Raw genomic sequence first — 11,409 nt, 5'->3', positions numbered from 1 at the left:
GTCAAGTATCTGTTTAATCGTGCTAAACTTGTTTGGTTTTTATCGAGTTTGAGCTCAACTTGTAAAAAAATTTGTAAGCTCTAGCTTGCCTTGATTGTTGAAGCTCGTTTGGAAAGCTCAAGCTTGATTTTATTTTTGAGCTAGATTTATTAATTTTTAAGTATATATTAATTTAATCGAGTTGATCAACGAGCTTTCGAGCCGAGTCAGACTGAGTTTGAGCTCGTTTAATGTACTAGCTTGAGTATAGCTTAAATTTGAACTCGTGGTTCGATAAGCTCCATTACCACTTTAATACCACATATTGAACTGTTCTTTTGAAAACTATTTATCCATTAGCCATTGATGAAGAAGAGCAATATAATGGCAGTACCTGACGGGACTAGAAAGTCATGCAGCAGTGTACGCTTCATGGCTCTTTCAACTTCATTAAAGCAAAAGTGAAATCAATCATTGCTGAAGATAATGCACTGAGAGACTTTTTATTACCTATTTTCTTACTTTATTTTTGTTCATGATTAGAAATTAAGGTCTGTTTGAAATGACTATTTTAAAATAGTTATACAATTATTACGAGAAAAAAAAATCATTTTTTTAAAGCTTCTATAAAAATAGCTCTCTAGTATATATATATAATAATATTAAAGCTGAGACGACTTTTTTATTGCTTCTTAAAACGGCTTTCTAGTACAAAAATTAAAATTTTTATGCTAAAAAATTACTTTAAAAAATAATAAAAAAATCATCCCAAATGAAGCCTTAGTTTATTTGAAATAACTTTTGATTATTATTTATTTTTTTTAAAAATTTTTATATTAAAAATTTGTTAAAAAATAATAAAAATTGTCCAAAACAAAATCTTAAATATCCAGGAAGGATTTCTTGCAGCCCATTGTTTTGCCTTTGAATTCTGTGGTCTGAGTTAGTATTGAAGTGGACTTTGCTTCTGTATATTGGCATAAGAAAATAATTGGTCTCCATCAATGGTCCCATTATGGGTTCATTTTTCTGTGGCAGGTGGCTTCTTGCTGGCAACTTGCCATATGGAATTATGGATAGCTTCTTTTGTGTTTTTGTTATTATATAATAGTTTTATTCTCTTCACTCAAAAAAGACAGGCTCTACTCTTCCATTGGAATCTCCTTGCTATTAGTTGGATTTATTATTCTGTGCAGAGTGCTGCTAGAGACTAATAAAAATGTGTCACGTTACCTCATTAGTAGGTATCCAACTCAGTACCCACAATTGATACTGCTAGATACTTAGTGTTTAACCGGGCGGTTCTCCCATCCGATGTCCGTACAGAATAAAAGCTCTTTTAGTTGAGTGGAATGGTTAAGTTAAAAGGTTAAAATTAATTGGGATAATACATTTTTTAGCAATTATTAAAACTTATATGATGATTAACTAAGTAGACAAGCATCTCCTATTTATTGGGTGTATGCCATTTTGTTTAGGGTGAGTGCCCTAATAAGGAGACATTATTCTGTGTGGTGTCTGAATGTGTCTAGATGTTAATTCGGACGCTCCATGTCATCTAATGCATTGTATATTGGGTGACGTATCGCGTCCGGATTGACCTCTGAATACGCCCGGACACTGCACGTAATCCTTAGTTCATCTATTTGATCTTCATGACTCGCTCAAATCTACAGATAGAAGTAGAAATAACTTAATAAATATGTTCATTTTTTAGTATATATGAAGACGCCCTTGTTAAATGTGGTATATCTATCAATTAACTAAAGCATGATATTTAAATTATATAAATTATCAAAATCACTTTTTATATAAATTATAGAAATTAACATTTATTTGAATTCTTTAATAATTTGAATAGTTTTTTTTTTGGTTTCATTCTTTATTTCTTTGTATATAAGAGGAAGTTTTATTTGGTCCGGTCGACCGAATGAGAGAAACATTCGGTCGCAGGCAAAATCCCGCTGTACCGAGGTGTACCGAGTTTTTCGAAAAAAACTCGGTACACCTCGATACAATGGGATTTTGCCTGCGACCGGATGTTTCTCTGCATCCGGTCGGAGGACGTAATAATTGTTCATATAAGAGAGAGAGAGACAGACTACTTTCCTTTTAGAATTGAAGCATACAATCCATTATCATTGCACTTCTTAGGTATCTATCAACATATTTTAGTTATAAAGAGTTATATTGCTAAATGTATATGAATATCCTTTTAGAAATAAATTTAAGAGTATGATAGGTTACTTTTATGGTAGAGGAGTCTAGAGTATTCGAAGAAGGGAAAATTATTACGTCCGGTGTTCGGATTAGTCCGGACACCAATCCAGACGCGCCACGTCACCCAGATACATATGGAGCCCAATGTATCCGAGTGATGTGGCGAGTCTGGATCAGTGTCCGGACGGTCCGGTGACCAGACGTAATAATTCGCCTCGAAGAAGAGGGAGCTAGACAAGTAGAATAATGCTTATGGCAACAAAGCCACATGCATCGTTCTCTCTTTATACTAACAATTCATGTTTTATTTGGGAGAGCTTTCTTGCTGCTTTATGAATTAAGCAGCTTTCTAGTACAAAGATTTTAAGTTTTAAAATTTTTGTACTAAAAAACTGCTTTATAAAGTAGTAAAAAGTTGCCCCAAGCGAAGCCGGAAAGAGAGCCTACCATAGTGTAGCAACATAAGATGATTAAGAGGAAGAGAGCGAGGAAGATGAAGTGAGGGGCGATTGAATGCATGACTGAAAGTTAACATTCTTTCGTAATAATTGTACTTCTATAATTAAATATATTTTATTTCTATTCCATAATTATGCTATTGTTATTTATGTATGATTTTATTATTATGCTTATAATCTAATTTTAATTATGGTTTGCGGGTACATTAATTGAACAACTAACATATTTTTGGTCAATATTTTTGATAATTGTACATATAATAAATTTGCTAGAATTTGTTGGTGGATTATTAGCCAAATTTTTTTGATGATCACTTAGTTAAAAAATTGGCTATTAAATTAACCACTAAAAACCTGCCAAAAAAGATGATTAATTACAGATTTAGTATATTAGAACTCAATTTTGATGGCATATTTACTGTCAGATGATATCCGCTAGAAATCTAGAATTAAACGTTCTTATTCTGAAAATAGGTTAAATTTCGAAATAGTCTCCCGACTATGCGAATATGAACATTTTAGTCTTATATCACAATTACAATATGATCAGAGACTATTCTGGATCAAATTTGTATAGTAGAGAGACAAAATTGGAGCAATATGATACTTTAGGTCTAAATTGACAATACAACACTATAGTCTGGGGACTATTTTGAGATTTTATGAAAATAATTTTCATCTTTGCACTACCTTCTGGATGATAATTCCTTTTCAATGGATATCTCTCTTGATTTTCTTTTTTAGTCTCCACTTTGGAATAGTCTCTTTTGAAAATTCCTTTTCTCTTTATTATCTTTGAATTTTCTAACTTATTTTTATTATTTTTATTTCTCTTATTTATATCTTTCTTAATTTTTCTCTCATCTTTTGTCTTATTCTCTCCCTACATGCCTCTCATTTGCTTCTACATGAAAGAGAAGGATTATCCTCACACAAATTAAGAGAGAGAGGATCTTGTAAGGGCTCCTATGATTGGAGAGAGAAATAGATAAAAATCAGTTTTTTTTCTTCCAATTATTCAGGATTTAGGTTCTCTTTAGGTAGCATTGATAACAAAGAGAGAATATAGCTATAGTTTGGTAGAGAGAGAAAGCAGGAAAATTTAAGATCAGAATAAGATGCAAAAACAGTGAGAGAGAAATAAATTAAATACTATATATATATATATATATATATATATATATATAAAAGGAAATTTCAAAATTTATTTCACTTATACAAAGCTATAAAAACTAACACTGATTGGCCGCCCATAAATACATTAAAAATGCTCTTCTTAAATACTTAAATAATTTGTTTATATATATAAAAAAAAAGATAATATAAGATAATAGCAAAGAAGGGATAAGGAAGAGAGGGAAGATATTTATAAATTCTTTGTCCCTTGCTTTGACTATTCATCAGACGCTGATTTAAAACTTTGATCAATTGATGTGATAAGATGAGAAGTAATTGGTCCTCCTTGATGGAGACGTCGGAGGCAACTCTACGTCCGGATGTCGTTGTATTGAGCGGTGCTGAGCCGCGGTATCGAGCAGTATCGAGCCGTGGTACAGTAAAAGGGTGACGTGATGCATTTTTATTGGTCTCTGGATGACGTTTGGTGTCCGCACAAAATAATTTTTTCCCTTGATGATGATGATGATGATGATGTATCTCCATATTAATGTAGTTTTCCTATTGACATTATATAAGGCTTATTTCCATTCATGAACCTTTTGTAGGTCACCTAAGTTTATAAGTTTAGCCTATTTGAAGCAAATCATCCACTAATTCACTACTAAATCATACAATAGATAGATGTCGATCGAAAGTTAGGGATCACGAAATAGTTGATGGGGAATGTTGGAAGTTGGGTGAAATTTTGTGGTTAATTGATCAGTTGTTCTCCAGATAAAAATGGAGACAACATGGTAAAAAAAAAAAGATTATTAAACATTAGTGAATATTTGGCATTTGATGTCGATCTATGTCAGACAATCCAAAAAAGTTTCTAGAATATTTGATTTTTTTTTTTTTTTGATATTTTTGCACCTTAATGATCTCACAATTGACATAGCTTGGGATTTTAATATTTCTATCAACATGATGTTTGCTTTGACTATGAGCAAGCAAAATTTGGAGGATGTTTAACCTTTAAGTGGCCTTAAGAAAATTTTAATAATGCTTTAAGTGCTTAGTTTATGCTCTTTTGCACTCAAATTTGCTAAAAAAGATTGAATGATCACAAACACAATGACTAATTTTTTTTGCTAAAATACTTGGGTGCATTGAAATCTAAAAAAATATTTCAAAATTCTTGCTTTAGTAGATTCTTTTTGTTTTGTGGGATATCATTTGACCATTTATTTTAAAAATAAATCAAGTTCCAAAAAAAATTTGAGTTGTAGAATCACAATTTCATAAGAATATCAAGGCAATCACTCTCTAAACATTAATATAAATCTTTTCTTCAAGGTCTCGGACCAAGTATTTATCTCTTCATCATATATAATTTCATCTTGGCACATTACTTAAGATTAAAATTATAAAAAAAAATTATCATAAAATCTTGTAAAATGGTTGGTTGATTACCCACATCCATTTGGGCCCATTTTTTAGCTTAAAAACATTGTTTGGATGTTTTTGAGCCCCCTCTCCCAATAATTTTTTTGATACTTTAGACTCAATTTTAATATTTTTAGACCTTAATGGTGCCTTAGATATGCCTTAATCTTTTCTCTCATAAAAAAAAATAACTAAATTAGCCGCCAATTGTTACGTGACTTTTGAAGCTCATAGCCAATTGTTGCTCGAACCTTACCCAAATCCTACATATAATGCTAAGATTTATTTTCGTCGAATCTTTTCTCATATTAGAAGGAAAAGGAATCACATTCGACCACACCCTAATTACAAAGTCACTAATTAATCATCATTAGACTCTCTTTAATGACTGGTGCCCAACATTTGTTAGCCACGAAAGCTCATATTTTTGGTTGCGGGGCCTTGCTCTTATTAGAAGAGATATCAAAATGATTGTTCACTCAATCTACTTTTAATGTTTTTTGTCAATCATCATTCAATGCCTTTTAATAATCAACATCAATTATGATAATTAATCATTAATGTCCAACGCCCGTCTTCCAAATCACACAATATACCCTTATGTCAAGGGAGTGACGAAGCACACTACCTACAATCACCTAACTTTTAACATCCAATCCAATCATTATCTGACGTTCACCTTCCTAGTTCCGTGATCTTTCATTTTTTAAGAGAATAAATAAGAAAACCACCTACCATCACCCAAATTCCAACATTCCCCATCGATTGTTATTTAAAGCATGCCATAAATTAGCATATTATGTTCTTCATCCATCCTGATTTGACACCTATTTTTCAATCTCTTGATCTCTCTCCTATCATGAGAGTGACCAAATTGATTATTATGATTGTCAGATTTATAATGTTCCTAATTGACAATTGAATGATACCCCCCAAATTGCAATGTTTTATGCTTGATAGTCATCAAAATTTGACAACCATCTTCTTGATCACGTAGTCCCTTATCCTATCATAAGAATGAGCAAACCCACCACCCATCAACATGAGATGGTCTCCCATTGACCATCATCTAATAATTAATGTTTGATATTTATTTGTCACCAACATTTGATTCCATCTTATAAATTGTCTTATTTTCACTATGATGAATTACGATAAAAAAAAAAAAATCAAACATGTCATCGGCCATCACCCAATTTCTATTCCACAATGTGAATTATCATTAGATGCTTTCCAAAAATCAATATTTTATGGTGTTAGTCACCAACAACTAACATTTCTCCTTTATTGTCTAATCTCCCTTTTATTAGGGGAATGACCAACTTGACCTCCCATCGTTGACCAAAGTCCTATATCTTTTCATCAACTATTATCCAATGGATGTCATATATTGTTTCCTAGTGTCCATCAACAATTGATGCCCTCCCCCTATTTTCCTTCTAATGAATAATATTTGATACTTATCTTCCATTTCCCCAACTCTCCTCACTTATCTTAAGAAACTATGAATTAATCCCCATTAGTTTTCAAAATTTCAATGTTCTTGTCAACCATCATCTAATGATTACCAATCATTGACATCAAACGACCATAAAAATCGATATATAGTGCCCTCTTCACTATTGCTTGGACTCCCTTATTAAGAGAATGATAAGCTAATTATTAAATGTTGTCAAACTCCTAACATTTTGTGTCATACGATGCCTATTAATAAAAGATGTTTAATATTTGTCAGCCACTGACATCTGACAAAACTCATCTTCTAGCATGCATTATCACCTATTATTAGGAGAACAATTAACTAGATTGCCAATAATTACTAACTTTTTTCATTGTCCATTTCAATGTGTTGTAATGATTGACAATCAGACATCTATTAGCACCTTGTCTTTCTTCCTATTAGGAGAATAAACAAGCCAACCACCCACTCTCCTTTGACTATCAAAGTCCATTATTAACTATCATTTAAAATTCATTCCCAATGAAAAATTTGCTTCAGGACTCTTCTTAATGCCATTAGAAAACATGTCTTCCAGGCTAGCTTATGCTTATAATATTGTCTTGACACATTCTCTTATTATAAGGAGTGATGCCATTCGTTACTCTTGACTTACATTAGCAGAACTACTTCAACTAAAGTAGACCTCATGTATAAATACGATCAAATAACAAGAAATCTATCTCAATATAACTACATTGCACTATAAATTCTTTAATTTCATAATCCATTCCCTTTAGTTCTTTTTTTTTTTTTTGGGTAAAATTCAATTCAGAAGTTAATGGATTATCTCACCAATATGTTAGGTGATCCTCTTTAGATGGATTCACATACTAGTTCTTGGGGAAGATCTTCTTATGCCAGAATATGTGTGAGGATCGACCTCTCAAAAAAACTACTGCCTGGGGTATGGATTAATGGCTTGCATGGTTGGTTCTTCCAAAAAGTGGAATATGAGGGAGGTTCTATCGAACTTTTGTTTCTCTTGTGGATTCATTGGCCACACTAGTAGCAATTGCTCCACCAAGTCTGCCACCTAGAAGGTCCCGTCGCCCACCAACTCTCCAACTTCTCCCGTGCCTCCCAAGTCGGTTGAAGGCCCTTCCGCCCCTCATCGTCCCTCTGATAGTGAGCCCTCCCTACCGGTGGTTAGCGCCAGCATGGAGCAGCACCGTGACACTCTTGAGGAGGAACATGCTCTTGGCTCTTAGAATGTGGTGAACAGAAGAGCTAAGGGCAAGGCCAAGGCCAAAAGGAACAATCAGCCATGCCTAAAGAAACCCAACCGCCTATTAAGTTCACAACCTCTAAGGTTCAACAACTTAAAGAAACTTTTGATCGGATACTTAATCTTAGGAAGCAGCAGCCCAAGATATCTAATGTCCCTTTCTCCAGGGAACTTCTTTGTCTTGGACCTGTTACGATAGCTCCGAGGAAGAGGAAGAAGACTTCTATTGATTTTACAGGTGGGGACTTGGTCCCCTCAAGTGGTCAATGAGCTGCCTCCTCCATTGGTTGCCTTGGGTGCTATCTTTCCAGTACTCACTGCAAACCAATGTTGGGGCTCTCCTTCTCACTGGAGGGGGTCCTTTTGTTTTCTTTTTGTGTGTTCCCCTCTCTGTAGCCATGTATGAAATGCTTTCATTGATGTTATCTTCTCCCCTTTTGTTTTTTTTATTTTGAGAGGAGTAGGCTTGTTTTCATACACCAATTTGTATTCTTTCTTCCTTTTAATTTTATAAAATCTCTTTTGGTTAAAATAAAAAAGTGTATCTTTCAAAGCTCAACCATAGCAGAAATCAGCACCTTGATTGGACATGAAAAACAAACAGCTATGAATCTTCTAAATCCTTTGTTTTGTTATAAGCTGCAATTAATAGCTATAAAACTATCATTCAACTAAAAATATAAATATAAAAGTTAGCTCTGAAAATCAGCATTCACTTCTTTTATATCATCGACATGAAAGAATCAGGTGCTACAAGGTATTTAAGATCCTTACTTTTCATCTATAACACATCAATACTTTTCCTCAAAAAGGCGTGCTGTATCCGACACAACATGTATCTGACACTCATTCGACATGTGTTAGACATGCCAAAAATATGTCTGATTAAAAAAAAAATTAATACAAATTGGACACACGTATCTTATTTTTTTAAAGAAATTTTTTAATTAAATTTTTACTTACTTAAAACATAAAAATTAAATTTCTTATTTCCTATCCACAACACCGAATCAATCGCCCACACTTAATACCCCATTCATCAAAAAATTCTCATTTTCATTTCTCTTTGGCACCGAAGATATTTTCATCACCTCTCTCGATGACTAAATAACATCGATGCCCGACTCTCGACATTCTAATATTAATCATTTTAAGCACAAATTCTAATTAAATGACTTATTATTTCTAAATTATTTTTAAAATTATAATTATCTTATTTTTATATGCTATTTTAAAAAAATGAAAATAATAATACCGTGTACAATCCGTGCCCGTGTCCTATATTTTTAATAATTGACATGTCGCCGTATCCGTATCTGTGAATCACTATTGCAGGACTTGGTAAGGAGCAGTTAACATCAGGAAAATATTAGAAGCTCTTACAAATTTGGATTTTTATTCAGGTTCATGATAAAACTTAAAACACAGAAGAGTTAATCACAGTGTTTTATATATATTCTGGACGATAATTTCTATATAAAAATTTTTAGTCTGTATAATCTGAATTTAAAAAATATATAGGAGAAACCGTCATCTGCTGTTTATGGGTTGTTTGATTGTTTGTAAATTGAAATCTTTTTCGACGGTTTGTGTAATTTAAAACTCATACTGATCTTTTATTGAGAGAAGAATCAAAATGATCTTTTGACTCTTTACGAATGATCAACTGACTATTAAGAAATCTCATTTTAGTCCATTGACTTTTTATGAAGGGATCTTAATGATCGTACTAAACGATTAATTCGACTCCTAATACTTTTATACTATCGAAGATCATTTTGATCTTTCAGAAAAAGTTAAGGAATCAATTTGATCATTTTTTCGTCTTTTATTGGTGGATTCTGTCATCATCTAAACTGTAATTTTTTAACAGTTGAATATGAAAACTTACAATATCTCAAAAATTTTATGTACATCTGTAAAATGAGCCAAAAACATAAGAGTTAGCTCAATTATGTCTGACAAGGTAAGAGCTTGATGTATAAAAATATAAAATATTATATGGATATATACACATATCCAAATACAAGCATGCACTCAATGAACTAGAAAAAAAGTTATGTTTGATATATCATAAAAAAATTATCTTGATCGGGCATGAATCTTAAGGCAAAATTGAGTTTGAAAATTTTAATATTAAATTTAGAACTATATGAACCCTGATTTCAACAAGTTTATAGTCGAACTGAACATTTCTAAAAGACAAATCCAAGTACACCAAATTCTACTGAATCTGAGCCCAAAAGGGATGAAATCGAAAAGCCGAAGTGCATTTAGAAAGTTCAAATTATAAATTGGATGACCAAATGATTTCCAAATATGTCATGCTTATAGTCAAATCGAGCGGATCCACTAGAAGAATCAAACAAGCTCAAGATGTCCGAATTATGATATCGTTAAGATATTCAAATGCCCAATAAAAGGTCCACAATCAAGAGGATCAATATCAGCAGTCCATTCAAATTACTCCCAACATACTCTTGATCTCCCTCCTATTTATTGACTATGTCACTCTTAGAAAATTATAAATAGACCTCTTATTCCTCATGAAAGAGGACCCTAAACAAGGAGAAGAAGGTAGAGATATAAATTAGAATTCTCTTGATGATCCACGGCTTCATTTTGGATGGTTTTCCTACTGCTTCTTAAAACAACTTTTTAGTATAAAATTTTTAATTTTTATACTAAAAAACTGCTTTAAGAAATAATAAAAAACTTGTCCCAAACGAAGCTCAAATCTCTTTCATGTTTAAATAGTTTACTAACTCAGCTAACATCATACTTTGGTGTTAGAAAATAAGTTAGCATAAATTGGCTACCGAGATATTTTCAATGATAGAGAAAGCTTGAGAGAGAGAGAGAGAGAGAGAGCAAAAAAAAACTCAATGGAAAAGCCTTATCTTCTTCTTATATTCAACTAGTTGAAGTGTTACACTTGGATCATGTTGTTAGGGATTCTACTCACTGCTCTCTCTTGTTAAAAATAAGGCTCACAGATCTAGTGGAGAAATGTTTATTATTTTAATAAAGTATGCGTATCTATACAGATTAATTACTAGGTTACATTAACACACAGAAGGATACGAGGTGATGAGGGCTAATGCATGGATTCTGTAAGTCTGCCATTCTACTAGTAATAAATTGATAGAATATCAGGATGAGTGCTTCCTCATAGGAGAAATTATTATGTGCGGATACTAGATCGTTCAGAGATGAATCAGAATACATCACATCACTTGGTTCACAACAAATGAGTGATATTAGGGGTGTCAATATTTGACATGACACGAAACCCCGACTTGAACCCAACTCGGAAATTTTGGGTTGGACCCGACAGGTTGCCGAGTCAACCCAGAAACCTGTTTAGAATGAGCTGCCCGAGGCTGCTCGCACTTGCCCCGGCTGCCCGCGCAGCTGCTCTCGACTGCCCGCGCGGCCGCCAAGGCTGCCCGCGCCTTGCCCTAGGCTGCCCTCATAAG

Source organism: Dendrobium catenatum, unplaced genomic scaffold, assembly GCF_001605985.2.
Source record: "Dendrobium catenatum unplaced genomic scaffold, ASM160598v2 fragScaff_scaffold_908, whole genome shotgun sequence".
Classification (NCBI taxonomy): domain Eukaryota; kingdom Viridiplantae; phylum Streptophyta; class Magnoliopsida; order Asparagales; family Orchidaceae; genus Dendrobium; species Dendrobium catenatum.
This window is presented reverse-complemented; position numbering follows the sequence as displayed.